The sequence below is a fragment of the Pezoporus flaviventris genome, unplaced genomic scaffold, assembly GCF_033815535.1.
Source record: "Pezoporus flaviventris isolate CSIRO_AGI_PZ_B2104156 unplaced genomic scaffold, CSIRO_AGI_Pfla_v1 ptg000078l, whole genome shotgun sequence".
Lineage (NCBI taxonomy): Eukaryota > Metazoa > Chordata > Aves > Psittaciformes > Psittacidae > Pezoporus > Pezoporus flaviventris.
The window spans coordinates 12876288-12888899 of NW_026892626.1; the positions used below are offsets into that span (position 1 = coordinate 12876288).

General features: G+C 42.2%; 1 long non-coding RNA gene across 1 annotated transcript in view; it reads right to left on the bottom strand.

Moving 5' to 3' along the window:
* LOC133279683 (uncharacterized) overlaps positions 1 to 12612 on the bottom strand; it is a 94983-nt gene that overhangs the window by 54179 nt on the left and 28192 nt on the right. Inside the window, exons 2-3 of the long non-coding RNA XR_009746951.1 lie at positions 7468 to 7566; positions 574 to 697 (exon numbers count right to left, since the gene is read on the bottom strand). This is a non-coding gene — a long non-coding RNA (uncharacterized LOC133279683). The remainder of the gene's footprint in view (positions 1 to 573; positions 698 to 7467; positions 7567 to 12612) is intronic.

Sequence of the window (12612 nt, forward strand, 5' to 3'; positions counted from 1 at the left end):
GCCTTGGGTATTTCAAGTATATCAGTATAAATGTTGATAAATGTATTTCCCACCAAAAAGGAGATTGTTCAGTCAATAGTTTCTACTGCCATCCATATATTTTTGTATGTTTATGACTAGCTTTACAAAGAGCTGGACTCCTCTGCATTTCCTGGTGAGAACCAGAACACTTTGTCATTGAAATGTCCATAAAACTTTGTTTTGTGTTTTTTTCTTACCTGAATTTAATATTTTGTGAGTAATCAATGAAGTGAATGAACTTGACATACAAAGTCATCGTTTATTCCTATCTTTGAAACCAAAAAGAGCTACATCAGTGCCATCTGCTAAAGTTTTTCATTTCTGTAGCACATGATGGGATCACATGAATGTGGAGCAGTTTCTCACTGCAGCACCATATGTGGTGTCACATTTTCTGCATACCTTCATTGCTACATGATACATCAGCTTAAAAGACAACTACGTGGATTTGTGCAAATTTTGGATCCCAAGCATATTAAAAAAAAAAAAAGATAAATGGAGAAATCTAATGGGACGGGACCTCCAGGACCAGTTTTTCCCAGCATTGCTTACAGCACGTCCTAGTTCTTCCCATCATTTTCCCCTCATGATGGGAAGGCGTTGTGCAGCTGGACCACGCGGCACTGATTCACGTGGTCTGCGCTGCTTGACACGGTTCACACCCACGTAGTGAAAACTGAAAGAAACAACATCCTTTTGTTTCACCAGCAAGATCAAGGCTGTTTTGTTTTTTTTTCTTTCTTAGTGATATAGCCAAATACGGGTTGGTTTATCACACTGGGGAATTCCACTTTGGGAAAACAAAGGATGAAGTGGTGTTTCCTAATGAAAAGCATACACTGCTGCAACCTACAGGCCACAGCCGGTATGAGTCTGCCAAGAAATGTTTTTTTTTTTTTTTCCCCCCTTGTATAAGAGATTTTTTACTCTGTTTTCCTCTCAGTGCTCTACTGATTGTAATGGAATTATTTCTGAATTGTTCGCTATCAATGAAAGGAGAATTAGCTGCACTCTGTTTCCAAACTCTTCCTTAACAAGTACCAACATGTTGTCCTCCATCTATCTTCCTCCCACTCTGGGCATTTAGTTTCTTCTAGCAGTACATTCAGAATTTAAAAAGGAAAAATCCTGCCACACACATTTGCTTAAGGTATATTTAAACAAGTACAAGGCAGAGTTGCAGTCGGAGCTGCACACTTCATAGCAAACCTTCCTCCAAATGAAGCGAAGGTCTCAGGGTAGGCAAATTACATAGAGGTATCAGTCTGGAGTAACCTTAGGCACCTTCACTAGGTTTTCCCCCATCTACCAAGTTTGAGAAGACAATTTGTCAAATAGCCTAGCTTGTATTTCAACTCCTTTACTACAGACATGCTTATAATGCTTGGAAACACTACCTCCTCCTTGAACAGGGTGCTCACAGCCCCTTAGTTTTTCTGATGACAGTCAAAACTCATTTCACATTTCTGCTCAAAGCATCAGTTGTAATTATGAGAAAGATCAACCTGGGACCCCATGGAGCAAGCCATAGGTTTTGCCCAGCAGGCAATGGTCTGACTTGCCATCTGTTCTTCCCTTTGCATTATTTTCCTGTTGGAGGACGGCTGCAACCATCAAATTACAAACTAAAAAAATAACGTGGCTGGTTACACTCCACAAATAATAAATAACCAGATCACCTAGAAGGCAGTACACACAGGACATGGAAACTGTGCTTTTCTGGTCTTTCAACGCTCATTTGCCACTCACATATCCTTTGTGCTTTTGAATACCTCCCTTTGTACATGAACACTTCATGTGCCGTCAATGATTTGCTTGAATCATACACATTTCCAAATAACTACATGGTCCAGCACCTAACAGTAAGCTCTGAAACCAGAAGCAGTTTGTAAATCATTCACAGAATCAAACAGAGAACAGAGCCTAGGAAAAGTACTATTTGAACAGCTATAATATACTTAAAATATTGCAATAAAACATTGATAGTTGGAAATCAATAGGGTCTGACAGACTAAGTATAACTCAGAGGTCACAAATATGAGTTTAACTAACTTCAGAAATATTACCTAGGCTGGATGAAGATGAAAATTGGCCTTTTCCTTTACTGAGTGAAGAAAGTGATTTCCTGCACTGTGATCATGTAGAGGTTTCACCTCTGCGCTGCTGTGCTGCTCTCCTGATAAGAAACTCTTTAATCTCCCTGACCCAGGGAACACTGATTTTCCTGATTTTCCAAAGGAAGTCATAACATGCAACATGCCTTCATCTCAGACATGTCCAGAGCCCTGAACAAAGCAGCATGACGGGACGTGCAACAGAGCTGCAGTGAGGCATGAGTCAGCCTCCTTTGGCCATAAATCTAAGTCATTGCAAAACTCCCTTCCATTTGTTCCATCTGATCCTCTCCTCTGATTAATTTTGCAATGGTGTAATTTTCACAGCACAGTTATACTCTCTGAAGGAGGTGCGGGATCTCTCGGGGAGTTTTGGAACAGTGTTGCCAACTCACATGATTTTTATCTCGAGTCTTATGATTTTTCAGCTTTCTTCTGCTTTGGCTGCCAGAAGCATGCAATGACATGAGAAACCCAGCTACCTTCCCTCTTAATTTTTATTAATAGCAATTTTCTAGTCGTTATGGCTGTACCCTAAAGACCCAGAAATCAAAACGCAAAAGAAAAAGAAGCCAATTTCATCATTTTAACTGTGATTTTTAAGATTACTTGGTAATTCATGAAACCCTGACTCAAGATATTTTTCTATTGAAGTTGGCAGCACTGTTTGTTTTTCATTCTCACTAAACTGCCCCTTAATATATTCCGTCTCGGTTATTAATGAAATGGGGAGTACAAACTTTGTAACTGGAGGCAGAACAGCAACCCAAGTCATTTTTTTGAGGTGCCTGCAAAGGGCTTGTTGGTACTGGATGAGGAACAGGGCCATCAGGACTCTGGGAAGGAGAAGGGATGGAGCTGTCCTAACTGGAAAGACAAAGAAGAGAAAGAGAATATAAACTTGGTCTCCTTAAGGAAATTCCCCTCCATAGAGATTCCTGGAGGAAGGATAGCCTCTTTGAGCTTTTTCCTCCACGAAGAGAAGAGATGGGCTGGCAAAAATCAAAGGCACCCACCATCTGCAAAGCAGGTCCCCATACACATGGCTGAGTCTGCTTTTCCTTCGGTTTTCACAGGGCTGCAACTAGAACCAGAACCAAGGAAATACTGTTCTTGGGGCAAAGAGGAGTCTGTATTTAGCCTCCTTTGAACCCAGAAAGGAAAATGATACATATTCGGCAGTTACCCAGCTTGCAAGCTGGGATTCTCCTTAGCCTTTCCAGGTGCCAGGGGCTGTGCACACAATACCCACAGTGTCACTGCTCTTCAAAAACATAAGGGCTTGCAAATAAACCGCAGGGGTTTAATTCTCTTCTCGGGCATTCAGTAAGGGTTTTGCTGAAGTCTAGTGTGACCAAACCATGCTACTCACAGGCCAAAATCCCTATGTTGTTAATATAGCAGACAAGCACTTATAAAGGGCAGCTTTGCTATGGACAACCAGTTTTGACCCTGAAGAGACATATGACCATCAAAGCTGCTGTTCCTCAAAGGTTGGCAGGAGGTTGTGCACAAGATGCTTTTTCCTCTCTAAGAAGACCTGCTTTAACATCAGTTAGGCAATAAAGGAAGTGCTTCTGCCCAAGAAAACTGTGGCAAAATATTCTCTGGGTGTATGTTCCCTTGCTGAGCTGTAGCACGGTCATGAGCTGGTGGCCACAACATGAGTACTGTCATGCTTGGCATCTTTCTGACAGTGTTACCTACTGAAAGCATTTAATTAACTGATAATTTAAAACCTTCAGAACAAACAAAACAAAACACAACACATTTAGCTCTGATGACTTTGGAGAAAACCTCAAAACCATAACCTGGGCATCCCTTGTAGGCAATAAAAGCAAGTGGTTTTGCCAGGTTTTGTGTTTTGCTTTCAGATACTGTGGTTATAAAGTCAAGCTCATGCTTTTAGAGGACCTGACATGATTTTTGCACGGCAGGAGGCATTAACAACTTATCTGGGCAGTATATTTGAGAGAAAAATCATTTAGTAGATATTAGCTATCTCTGGATAGTAATGGGCCAGTGAAGAAAAATGTGTTTTGCTGAAGAGTTCATTACCATTGCAAGTTTCACTTGCTTTAAAACAACTTGCATATTAAGTAGCAATAATGTAAGCCTCATTAGGAGCTGCTCATATGTCTGGCAGGGAAGGGATATATAGTTCTGTGACGTGTAAGCTCTTCCCAACCTTTTCTGCTGGCAATCTCACCCTACCAAGCTCCTCATCCAGGTGAAGGCTCCCACTTCAGCTACTGACCTGCAGTCATTCCTCTTCTCCTTTATGAATAGCTACTCACATATCTTTCCATCTGTCAAGTGGTGTATTACTCTGTAAGTGCAAAATGGATTACTGGTATGTCCATTACTAGATTGGAGTCACAGTGAAACAAAGTGATATTCAAGGAGGATGAGTAAATGTATCAAAATGCAGTACCCGGGAAGGATTCAGCCCACTACAAATGGAGAATTATGCTCAGCTGTACTGAGCTTTGCCCCAGAGAGGAGAAAAGAGACCTGGAGAGCTAAGTCCTATAGCCTGATATTATATACAATATTATTGGAAGAAGGTTTTTTGACAAATGGAACATGTAAATGTGCAGATTTGCATTTGTAAATTTGCAAACGTAAACTTGCACACAGAGATAGAGATTTCTAAGTGTACTGAATATTCTGGGAATATGGAATGCACCCCTTTGAGTGAAAAAAAAAAAAATCAAGATTTGGTGTATTAATAGCCAGACACAACTAATAATGAAAGAATTTCACCCAAAACTGTAAGATATGTTGTATTTTTCATGCCTCTAAGCAATGAATAATGGCATTTCCTGTAATCTATAATAAAAAACCCTTTAATTTCTGCCAAGTATGAAGTTCTTATGAAGTTAAAGGAATAAAAATTCTGACCTTCAAACGCAGTCATACCAATAGTAATAAACTACAAAATATGGACAATCTGGTTTACCATTATCCCTCAGTTAGATGAGATTAGCTAATCATGCAGTTTAGTTTCCAAACATCTATATAGTGCTATTATGTTTGCTTGTTTGTAGTTCTGGCAGACAAGCCTCAAAAGGATGAAAAACATGATTAAGGATTTATTTACATTTTCTTTAAATACCAGCAGCATTATATTACGAATGATGCTTTTAATCACCTACCCAATTCTGTGCTTATAATGCTGCCTATAAATTCTGAGCACTGATTTATTTTTTGACAAAGCATTGCTGGTTTTATGTGCAAACCTACAGAGCCTGATCTAACCCTCATTAGAGTCAAGAATCAATGGCTTTTACAGACATCTGAGCATTCAACCAGGTCCCACTGGTATCTTTTTAAATCAGTAGCAATCACACAAGAGCAACAGAGAACTTGCAGCTTCATTTCAAAATTTCAAGTCATGTTAAATCTACTGTTTTAAAGCCAGACCTTGAGAGGCAGAGGTGAATGCTCCCTTTTACAAGGAGCAGACCCTCTCCTGTGGGTGGCTTTTAGCAGTAGTTCTAAAATCAATGTACAGAAGAAGCATCTTGATCCCTAAATTTCAGATGAAACATGAAGTTACATGGCACACCTGAGCAGACCCATCGGTTTAACACTGCTAAATGTGGGAATTCCACTCCCTTTGCCAGGGCTGCTCCTTCCCCTTCCTTCCCTCACCCCTTGCTCCTGCCAGCACAGCTCCAGCCCCCACTTTGCACAGCCTGTCCCTTGTGAGACACTGAGTCAGCTCAGACCACTAATCTGGCAGAAAACTATCCACTTTTTCCACCTGGTTAGCCAGCTTACAGCACTTCCCTTAAACCCACACTTTTGCAGTTGCAAAGCCAACTTACCCGAGAACTGCCATATTATCACAACATTATGTAAAATTAGCAGCATCAAAAGCCTTGACCCTGACTTTACCCCCACTCACACAAACCAAGAGGAACTACACTAGCACATAAAAGAGCTGTAAGTGAGGGGAAACTCAAGGTTTCAAGATCTCTGAGTGTCCCAAACTACTCCTGCCTTTGTGGGCTGCACTCTGGCTGCCCACTCATCACCTTGGATGCTGCCTCTGAAAGGAAGGGGAAAAAAAATCAAAGGCTGAGAACAAAGAAGGTCATTCAGCAGCTGTTTCAATCCTATCTTTATTTAACCATAGGCCCCAAGAGCTGGAAAGACTTACTAGGTCATCCTAAGTCAACTGCATGCTAAAGCAGGAATGCACTGTGTAGTATTTTCTTTAGAGTTTTTATCAGTTTATATTTAAATGATTCAAGTAATGGGGATTCCACCATCAGCCAAACTTTGCTGTTTGGAAAAACACACGGACAGCTTACATTTCCTTCCGCTCCTTTTCATGCCATTCCTACTCACTGTGTCTCTTTCTACCAACACAACTTTCCCCGTGCTTCTAAAGCAGCTTCCCCATCCCTGCCATGGGGTCATGTTCCACTGGGACAGGGTGGAGTAAGAGGAAAGGTTTACTCATGTGAAATACAGCTTTAAGCACAAATTCATTTTCAAGCCCTTGGGAATATTTGCACCTTGGTCACTGACATAAAACACAGCAATCTTGGGAATGTCCTGAGAGGTTTTAAAGTGCAAGCTGGTGATCCTGACAAACTAGACCCTGCCCTGTTGGGTGACTCCAATGTCACTATGACAGCTGAATTACTCTGCTTCTTTCAGCTTTTATTTAAGCCATTCAGGCTTCTTTTAAACATCCCTCCATTTACAGCCCTCCCGCCCTAACTGACATCCTTCCAATCTGTGCAAAGGAGCCTTTGTTTCCCCGACCCACTCTAGAGAAACAAGGCCCTTTGCAAATTGCAGACCATCCTTTCAATTATACTTCTATAGTAATGCTGGCACATTAGTTCCACTTATCCTTGGTTAATAGTTCAGCTTATATTCAAACAGCCATTAACATAAAATCAACACAGCAATTTTGTATGAGTTCTCATATCATTAATCCATTTAAAGTGGATACACAGTTCACACTCCAAATTCACTTAATTATTAACTTCATAACATTTAAAGAGGCCATGGTCTTTGGATCCATTGGAATGCTTTGTTTTGTTATTATTTTTTCCCTTCTCCCTACTTCTATAGGTTTTCTGAAGAAGTTAATTTTGCAAGGTTTGGGTAATGCTTGGAGATAGGTCACCTCTGTGGGAAGCCCCCACCTAATTACGGGTTCAGCCTCATGAGGAATAGCCTTAAAGAGCCCATTGGCTGGCTGGTTGGCTCAATTGAAGGAGAGAGGGGAAATGTCCATGATGGGCTGCATAAAATGAACCCCATTTTTCCAAGCCCCTCTGCAGAAGGCAGCCCTGAGCATCCCAACCTGAAGCATCCCCCTGCAGGCTCCTTTTGGCCTCCTCCACTGCCATGAGATTCAGGAAGCCCTCATGTTGTCCTGCTCTGGTGGCAGCCACAAGCCCTGCTGAGGAAGGGGAGATAATTACATCTTCCTCTGTATCCAATATAATTAGCTCTCTAGCTCTGGCACAGACAGTGGATATATCATGATAATTTCTAAGTACTACACACAAAATTAATAGATTCATCAAAATTGTCTATGGAGAAGCTTGTTTGCCTCCATAATTTAATTCAATACTTCATTTTTCTCACTCCTTCCCCATCCCTCTCCTTTCTCTCCTTGTCGTCATCCATGGCAAATGATGTTCGCGCTTCAGCTGCTGTTACAGGGCAAAAGCAATCAGCAAGCAGCGGGTCTTGCATTTCACTTTGAAAAATGGCAGGTTAGGGCTTGTCTGAATCCTTGCACAATTTGTGCCGCTGTTGGAGGCCTTTCCCAGAGACTGGTCTTCCTCCAGTGGCTCCAGTGGGGTTTGGGAGCATGAACGAAGATCTGGGAAGGATCAGAAAGACATTCAGGTGCCATGGAGAAACGTGTGCATGGCTGATGGGTCTGGGCACTACCCCGAGGGTCCCAGTGACAGCAGAGAAGGGTGCCCAGCACCACGCAGTGACCCAGCCTGGATTCTACCTTGCTGTCATGCAAGGCAAGGCTATCAGACTCAAGCAATAGGTAGGTCCATGCTGGACATGCTGTTTGCCAAAGTCCTTGAAAAGTACTTTGTGCCACCCCTGTGATTATCATGGTTCATTTCATTACCTTAAAGCCATTTCTGCTTGCCCTGACTACATAGCAAGCTGCATCTTGCAGTACAGACATATCCTGAACACCCTTTCTCCTCTCCAAGACATCAGGACATGTCCATTTGTAGTACGATATTGGCAGGAAAATGTACTATAATAGACACAAGTAGATACTAATTACATTAGGCTTTCTGCTGGAGAAGGTTCATTTTAGCCTATGAGGTTACCCTGCTTTTCCCTGTCTTTCAGAGAGAAGTGAATGCTTGGAAGATGATATCAGTGGAGAGGAGCCAAAGTTTATTAATGCAGTCCTACCACAGACATCAGCAAAAGCACAATCATATATGCACAGTGCTGCAGGTTATAAGCAAAGGTTTTAATTTGGATACTGTAGTAAAGAAAAGAGCAGAACATCCCAGGACAGATAACTGCAGTGTGTGGTTTATTCTTCTCAACTGGGCCTTAGGATGTTTCCCACGTCTTCACCACACTTAACACTGTTACCTCTTAATTCAGGCACATGGGAATTCCCAGTTAGTGTTTCCTTCAGACTGCTTTTAAAAGAATGGGTAAGTACTTGATAAAACTAGGTGCAACTTTGCGCCTGTTTTATTGCTTGCTTGGTTATTGCTCTGAGAATAAATGTTGTTTCCTATTTGAGATTTGAGTGTTATCCATGCCTCTTACTGGTCCTTTTCTGTTTGTTGTATGCATCTACTTATAAGGTAATCCTGCTTTTACTATAAAACACAATAAAAACATTGAAAGGAGTTGTAAAACTGCCCTAGAACATTGTGACATTTCACAAATATTGGCAAACATCTCCATGTTCTTCCTAAATTTGCCAAAGGTTTTCTAAATATTGTGTTCAGAAAACACAGTCCTCATGAAGAACAGCTTCTCTAAACAAGATCCAGAGGCTGGTTTCAGGCATCATGCAGATGAGCGCTCTCACTGCAGGCACTTATGTGTTCCTTGGGACTATGGTCCCTCTAGCAGTTGCTGGGGAGTTGAAGTAATTGAGAACTTGTCTGTCCCTACCTGAGCATGAAGCAGTGATTGTGGCTCTTGGCAATTTGAAGAGTATCACAGGACAGGAGAAAGCCTACTGAAAACCACAGACTGCTCCTAAACAGCCAGATTCACATCAGGAGATTCATTATATCATCCAGGTAGTGCATGGTGCTCAGCACTCTGGAGAGTGTGACTACAGTAAGGACTGGACCTTGTGGTGGCATTACAGCACAGCCCAGCAGCTGAGCTTACTGCCCTATGGCACAGCCACCACATCGGAGGCTCGAGAGCACGAGAGGCTTTGTAACTGGAACAGCTATATTTCTACCTAGCATTTTTAAGAGGAAAAAAACGTTAAAACCAAACTCAAGCCGTGGAGGTACAGCACATGAACAGGCCAAGGTGCAGAGCACACCCACAGTCTGCCCAAGCAATTTGCATCAGACAAATCCCCATGCAGTGACTCAGACAGCGCATCCCCCAAGCCACGGGTTGGTGCATGCACTGCTGCCACAGGCAAGCTTTGCAGGCAGGCAGCCCTGCCAGCACTAATGGTCTCACTGTGCTGCTGCTCATCCTCAAACACCCAATCGAGGACGTGTCCAGACAAACAAGGCTACTGAGCTCTAGCCTCGAGCCAGAACGGACTCAGCAGCAGTAGTGGAAAAATACCTCTTTCCCATGTGTATCCATTCACTCCTATGGGCAGCTGCTCTTACCTCCCCATTCCTCTCCATACTACACATGAGTTAATATAAACTAACTTGGAGGGCTGCCCTGCTTTCGGGATTCACGTCATGTTGGGCCCCTCGCCATCCTCGTAAATATGTACTAAAGTTATGGTCTGTGTTCCCAGAATAGATCATGTTGTAATCAAATCTGGAATAATGTGGTTAAATATTTTCTCCATTTTACTGGGTCCAGCTATTTGCTGTGAAGAAACATCACTGGAGGAAACGATTTAAGGTTGAATGATCCCAAATTTACACCTTCCTTTTGATGAAGATACTTAAAAGGAAGAAAGGAATTGAGACAACGATGGGCTCTTTTGCAGTAACTGTCAGTGATACTCCGTTGGGGGGGATATAATGGATGCCCCAGATGTAACCAACTCCTGTACATATCTTCCCCTTTCCAAGGTGCTGCCTGAAAGGAGCACTGAGACGCTCAGAAATGCAATCTCAGAGATAAAGGTAATTTCCAGCAAGCCAGCAGTCTACATTCTCATTGACTTCAGTAGGATAAAGTTTCAGAGTGTAGCTGTAGGCCTGGAGACCATAAGAAGGTCCAGTAATGCCCAGTTGTAAATCAGAACAAACTCTGAGAACTGTCTGTCTCTGGAAGATGGAAGTTCCACAGATCCATTCATACACACCCCACGGCGTTGGCACATAGCAGGTATTACAAAAAGGATACTACAGCAGAGTCTGCTTTTCCTTTCTTGCAGAAACAGAAAAAGAAGAGAAACATTTAATTCCCATGTTTGTATGAAAACATAATCCTGATTATTGTATATGCTTCTTGAATGGTAGAAGGACACATCTATGCTTACATCATTTTATTAATGGAAATGAAAGAGGAAAATGAGAACACATGTTCATACCAATGAACAAGACAGGCTTTTCTGGTGTATGTTTTAGACAGATAGGCCTTTCTTAATGCCTTGGATTTTCGCTCTCCCCACTTTCTGCAGTGAAGATGCCCAGCCAACTGTTGAGTCTTTTTTCCTCTCTGTGCTGAAACAAGCCTACCCACAGAAAAAAAAAAACACCCAAACCCCTGTGTCCAGCCTTGTTTCACAGAACTGAGAATTCACCCTATTTTTTATAGAACGCTATCTCTGAATATAGAATTGAGCTCTACCTAAACTCCTTAGATCCTCTCATGATTTTCATTTAGAGCTCTATGATCTTACATAGGCCTGATCATTTCCACATAGATAAATGAGGTGCAGAAAGACTGAACTACTTGAATATAACATAAGAAAGTCTGTGTTAAGGAAAGGACTTAAAGCCAAATCCACCAAAGCCTTGCTGCTGCCCAGACCACTGGAGCTTTATCTGTAAGAGCATCTTATTGGAGCCCTGGGTCACAACTGGACATCTTGTTCCACGAAGTGTATGTTCAGATGCAGTTCTCCTCCACATCAGAAAACACCAATGTCCTGGGTTCAGCAGTAGCAGTCATTTTTCTCCTTCTTGGTAGCTGGTGCAGTGCAGTGTTTTGACTTTCAGCCTGGGAACAGTGCTGATAACACCGATGTTTACACTGACCAAGGACTTTGTGAGGCTCATGCTCTGACAGGAAGGAGGGGAGGCTGGGAGGAAGCAGAGACAGGACACCTGACCCAAACTAGCCAAAGAGGTATTCCATACCACAGCACATCATGCCCAGGATGTAACTGGGAGTTACCCAGAAGGGCACACTCTTCTTGATCGGGCTCATTTCAGCAGGTCGTATCGTATTCTCTTCCCTTGTTATTTCTCTTCTCATTATTATTACTGGTGGTAGCAACAGTGGTTTGTGTTATACCTTAGTTACTGGACTGTTCTTATCTCAACCCATGGGAGTTACATTCTTTTGATTCTCCTCCCCATCCACCCGGGAGCAGGGAAGGGGGAGTGAGGGGGGAAGGAAAGAAAGAGGAGAGTAGAAACTGTGTGGCTGTCTGGGTTTAAACCACACCGACCAACATTCAAAAATTCCTTGGAATAGAAATTCTGAAGTAAATAGCTGCTTTTGATGTAAAGACATTTGGGTTCTGCATGAATTATTTTCAATTTTTGACAGTTTGACAGTTGTAGAAATATAATTTGAAATTCCCCAAAGGGGAAGTGAAGTTTTCTGTTTTTCTACTGCAGATAGAGACCATCCCAATACTGTGTAATTTTCTGGTCTGTCTTTTTCTCTTTTCCCTTAACACCACCACCAACAAAAGACTAAACAGCATGATTTTACAATTTTGATTCTTGTGGAATTCAGTCCTTGACAGAAGGATACTCAATGAATATCCCTGCAAGCAGTCCTATCCTGTTGTCAGGGGTATGATCAACTGAACATCTGTAGCTGAACAAGCAGATTTTGCTCTTTTTTGTTTTCAGATGTGCATGTACTGCCCAAGCACAGGGTTGCTGTAGTACCACTGCCTCTGCCCTGCTTTATTTTCCTCCTTCCTTTCCTTTCTCAATGCAAGTCTTCTGCAGCAGACCGGGGCGTAAGGCTTGCGTTGGTCAAGCTGTAGCTCGCAGCATGATCCTATAAGTGCTAGGGTTCTCATTGTGAACAAGGATACTAAGAAGTATCTGCTGTAACATGAAGCAGATAGCTTACATTGACTTTTAGAGACGAGTAG